This window comes from Lygodium microphyllum, chromosome 11 (genome assembly GCF_053477565.2).
Source record: "Lygodium microphyllum isolate KBCC chromosome 11, Lygodium_microphyllum_v1.1.10, whole genome shotgun sequence".
Taxonomy (NCBI): Eukaryota; Viridiplantae; Streptophyta; class Polypodiopsida; order Schizaeales; family Lygodiaceae; genus Lygodium; species Lygodium microphyllum.
Window position 1 is genome coordinate 70,283,094 of NC_141145.1, and position 6,000 is coordinate 70,289,093.

Here is a 6,000-nt window from a genome sequence, read left to right on the forward strand (position 1 = left end):
ATTCACTATTGGACTTCTCTTCCATTTCACTAACCACTTTCTCTCTTGACTCTCTCAAGAATCCCTTTGAGATAACTTGTATTTTAACCCTCTTATTTGGAGTACCAATCACAATTGAACCTTTATAGCAGTCTCGATTGCATCTCACTTGGTATAACCAAGGTTGACCCAATAACATAGAATATGAAGAGATATTTGACAATGAGTGAACTACTAGGTAATTCACATGAAATTCTAGTCCAATAATTATAGATTTCACATTGCGAAGTAACCCCAAAGGAGTCACTTTCCTTGGATTAGCCACATGTAAAACTATATGGGTAGGTTCTAGATTCTTTAGCCCTAATTCTTGCATCATTTGTTCTATCATTAAATTGACTATTGAAGCACCATCCAATTGTATGGCATTCAATAAGTGTCCATTGATGGTAGTGTCTATAACTGGTGCTGCTAGATCCACGAATAAATCTACATATTTTACTTAGTTATTCTCCTTTTGGATGCATTTGCACTTACCTTCGAAGCATTAGTCTCAATCCTTTTCCTTCTTCACCGAACTAGCTTATCATAAATATGCCTTTGGCATGTAGATGTTATTTCCAGCAATTGCCTTAGGTTAGTTTTTAAGTTTGTTTCCTCCAGTGTTGCCCAAAGAACATAGGCTTTGTTCATTACTTCTGCTTGCTCTTTGCTCCCTTGTTTTGGAGGTACGAGTCTTTCAAGAAAAGGAGCTACCCCTACCTGAATCTTAGGATTTGCCACTAGGGGCACATGCAATAACACAATATTAGAAGGCTCCTTCTAATTGTGGACTCTTCCTCTATAACTTTCTCCTTTTGTTGCTACCTTTGCGCTCTAGTAATGACACCAATCATGGGGTCGGCCTTAAAGGTCACTCTACAATTAATGAATTTAGACCTAACCCCAATCTCTTGCCTTGTTGTTTCTACTTCAACTAAATTTGCAACAGATGTTGAAGGTTCATTGGAGACTTGTTTACCTTTGTCATTAGTTTTGTTATCCTCCTGCGTAGGACAATTTTCTTCATAATGCCCTTTGCCACTACACCTCCTACAAAGAGGGGTATAGCCTTGATTTCTATGGGCATTTGGACAATATGTAGCTATGTGACCTTCTTGTTGGCATGGATAAAAAATTACCAGTCCTCTAGCCTTTGTTGTCCATTTTTCCCCATTAGATTTCAAAAATTACTATTTTTTCTCCTAAAAGGAGAATTTTTGTACCATACCCATGACACTTACTGCACTAGATATTTGATATAGGTGGGCTTGAAGTCAAACTACTTGAAGGCGGTTGTGCATTAGCAACTTGTGTTATTATCGAATAAATTTATTTTAAAGGTGCTTAGATTGCACCCATTATTTCATCTTTTAATTTTCCTAGGGATTTTGCATTAATGTCTACTACTTTAGCTTCATCATGAGTAGATTGACTCTAAGACATAGATGGCATGCCTATCTGCATCATATAAGTTGGAATTGAAGTGTAAAGATTTAAAGGTATACTTGATACCTTGAAACTTGTAGTTGCATATGGATTTAGGGGAGTGGTCACATAAGACACATTCTTAGGTATCGCGCTTGAAGTACTAGTGGGATATTCCACTCAACATTCCTTAAATAGATCCTTTCGTCATTGTTGGGCTGAATTGCATTTCTTCCCACCATCTAGCATGTGTTTTAGCATCTACCAATGTAGTTGGTCTTTGTAGGCTAACATGCTGATGGACTTTGGGATTAAGTCCATCAATAAATTTATGCCTTTGCATAGACTCATTAGGGGCCTGGTTCATCTTTCGAATAATTATTTCCATCCGCTCAATGTAATACTTAACATTTTCGACTACCCCCTTGGAATAAATAGTCCAATTGAAGAGATAATTAATCTTGGAAACCTTGCGGCTTAAACTTCTCTAAGAACACTCTTGATAAGGTAGTATAAATTTTCCTTATTTTGAGTATTGAGATTACCGTACCATCTAACTGCTTCATCTTTTAGTGTCGCTAGAAAAATATGCAACTTTTGATCATCATACACTATCTCATTCGCTACACAAGTCACCTCAAACCTTTGCATGTGAGCATTGGGATCTTTGTCCCATAGTCTCCAAAATAGGGTAAAATCAACTAGTCTTATGGGACTATGAGCCATTGTTTCAGTAAATCATGACCCTAGCATGAAATCTTGAGTAGAATTAAGACGCGCAGGTTTCTTGGGCTCCTTGAATAGGGATCTCAACCCTAGATCAACTACATCTTGAAATGACTCTCCCTGGTGGGGAGTTCTAAATAAGAACCATAAACCTGAATCTACTACTCACTCTATCCACGAAGTCCCCACCAGCTCTCTAAATGATTGGAGAAATCCAAAATTCAACTCTAAGTCCCAATCAATGGATGGTTCGTTACTTCCTATTGTAGCATTAGCTTCACTTTCACTACTTTGTCTACTCCTCTCTCTAGCGGGTCTCTCTAGCGGGACTACTAGTACTTGAGACTGCTTGGTTCCATTGATATGAATCTTCTTTGCTTTTGTATGATGGGGTTCTATCAAATGGTATGTTAGGACCGAGTGGCTCCACGTTTGAGCTTGATGCAACGTCTATTCCCTAATTCAGCAAAGCATTCACTCTTTCCAACCTCTCTAGTAGCCAAGCCTCATGTCGAGCTGCTCATTCCCTTGCACGTAGGTCTCGGGCTTTAGTTTGTTATTTTCGACTCTCCTCAGAACTCATCCACCACTAATTTAGTACCCACTAGTGTCATACTCCACAAATTTTTTGTGACTTATACATTTTCCCTAAAGCTCCAAAGTTAGGGTTTTCATGGTTACATATGTGCTCAATAATTTGAGAATAGTCGGAAATTCTGGATCTACGTCTCCATACAATAGTTTCTCCTTCTACCCAGCAATTAGACCTAAATTTTCAACTACCTCTCTCACGTCTTTTATGTCAAAAGAAATTTCCAAGCCTCTGGATACATGTATCCAAGGCAATACATCATTCCAATCAGCCCTTCTAAATGTTCCATAAGCTATATGATAATACCAATCAAAGTGGTATGACACATTAATCGTATTTATTTCAATTTCATCTATCAGACCAAAATGTGTTGCTAAGAAAACAATGGTTTGCATGCATTCATTATACCCCCAACTCCAAGAGGATACTTGTTCTGTGTCTCTTACCCAATCTAACACTTGCATTTGGCAATCTTGGGGAAAATTTGAAAAATAGACTCTTAAAGCCACCCATTCAAGTGCATTTGACTCTCAACAGATGCACCAAAAAATAATTGGACAAAGACCAAGCAACTTTTTGCCGGGTTTCCAAGCCAACTCATAATAAGAGTTGTTACACTCAACTGGTATGATATATCGCTAATTTATGTAATTTGACTAAGCCTTCCAAATATTTATTACACTCTTTTGTTGTAGTAGTCCACTAATAATGCACAATGTCTAGGAACTCAGTAAGCTCACTCAGTTCTTTTTGTTTCCCTTTTTATAAAGACTCATGGCTAGGTCTCTAGATTAGGCACTAGAATTCTATCCTAAGCTAGCTATGATTTCCCTCCATCTTGCAAGGGCAACTCCTCATAATTTACTCCTACCATGCTTCTAGCAATTTATCCAATGATTTATTTATTTGACTTTGAGAAGTTGGTTTCAGAGTATAGATCTAATAGATGTATCAATGTACTTCAATTGAAGTTCCTTTTTAATTGTTTTTTCTTTCATATTTTATATAATTTATTTCTATTATTTATTTAATAGCAAACATTCAAAGAAATCAATTAAGGTTTCAAAAATCCAAAAATATTAATTTTTCTTTTTAAAAATGTAATCCCTCTCCACAAAAAGTACTTCGCTTCATTGTTATGTAATGCTTAAATAATTAATTTATTTCTATTTTTGCTAAAGATATCATTCCTTCCTTTCCTTGATCTAAATAATAAATAAGATAAAAATAATTTTATTTTTCACACTCGTATATACACATACACATTTTATTTTAAAACCTTATTTTTATTAATTAATAAATTATACTAATGACCCCTCTCTTCATTACTTAATTAAGAAAATTGATATTCATATAAATAGAATATGAAATTTTAGCATTGATACTGAGGCTATTCTCATGTCATCACATTGATTTATTATGAATTCAGGTTTTTTATTCATGAAACATTTGTAACATATTATTTATTCTTATAGATACTAGATAAAATTATAAATTCTAATATTATCAAGAAGTAGTTATATAGTCTCCCTATTCCTATGTGTTAGAAATTGGCATGGTGTATATGATTTTCTTTTGTTTGAAATTAAAAAGAGAATGTTCTCATGTGAATATTTTCTTGCAAATGTATTTAAATTTATTTTATTTCTCTAAATTCTTAAAAAATCAATGAAATTCATAAATGATATTTTTGAATTCTTCAAAAAATTATCATAATCTTTTGATGTGTATACATAATTGTTTACTAATAAAAATTCTTATTTTCACTTAAAATGACAACTTTTTGAAATTTAGAAAATATTAAACCTTATTGGAAAATTCTAAAAAAATCAGTAGACTTTCATATTATAGAGTTTATTAGAAAAAATGTCAAAATGATCAAATATTTATTTGATAGTTTTATAAAAATCTATTTAAAGTAGTGTTTAAGTATTTTTAGTATTTTTATATTTTAAATATTAAATAAAAGATAAAAAATATAAAAAACCATTCAAAGTAAGAAATCAAGCTTTGGTACATTTTATAGAATTTTTAAACTTAAAAGTTTTAATATCATACCATTCATTCTTTTAAAACAAAGTGAGATGCTTACTTGGTAATTAGCGGATCATAGTTGCAAAGGCTCTCCCCAGCCTTTTCTCTCTCTTGTCAAATTGTGGCGACCCCCCCAAGAAAGCACCCTCTCACACCACGTGGCATGCCAACGGCATCACCTCATTTTTCTTTCTTTCTTTCTTTTAAGTTTTTCTCATTCTTAAAAATAATCACAACCATATTGACTTTACTAACATTTGATTGATAAATTTTCATCTCTCTCAATTCTAAGATATATATCCTACTTCCTCTCATTCAAAACCTATAAATGTGAAACTTGTCATTGCAAGCAAAAATCTTAAACCAAGCTTTTGACAATGTATATTACAAGGCATAAAATAAATTGGTGGATTTGTTCTTGAAAGCTATTAGCCATTGACCTTATGTATCCCCCTAATAAATGTGATAGTCATCAAGCTACCCAATTGCTCGAAAATTGATCTAAGCTTAGCACATAAGAAAATCAATCTAAACTCCACCCGCCTCTCGTGTGAGAATTTTCTTGCACCAACATCTCCTTGCCAAACTACGAAGACCATCCTCCAAAGACAACAACTACAAACACTACATCTACATGGAATTGATATAAAAATTTGGTAATAATATATCAATTGTATACAATTTTGTTTAAAAACATTGTTATATGAAATTTTCAAAACTGCATTTAGAACTCAATTTGGACATCATGAATTCCTTGTTATGCCTTTTGGATTGACTAATGCACCAGCTACATTTAGTCGTATGATGAATCATATATTTTTGAAGCATCAGCATTGTGTCATTGTTTTCTTTGATGACATGTTGGTTTTCAGCAAGAACGAGAACGAGCATTATAAACATTTATCTTTGGTTTTCAAATTATTGAAAGAGAATCGATTATATGCTAATCTTGAAAAGGGTGAATTTTTCCAAACACAAATTGAATACTTAGGACATATTATTTCATTTGAAGGTATTAAAGTTGATCCTAAAAAGATAGAAGCAATTTTGAATTGGCCGATACCTAAAAGTGTGCATGAATTACGTTCTTTCTAAGGTCTTGCTAGCTGTTCCAGAAAATTTGTGAGAAATTTTTCATTGCTTGCATTACCTTTGATAAAATTATTAAAGAAAGGTATTGTGTATCATTGGTCCGAAAATCA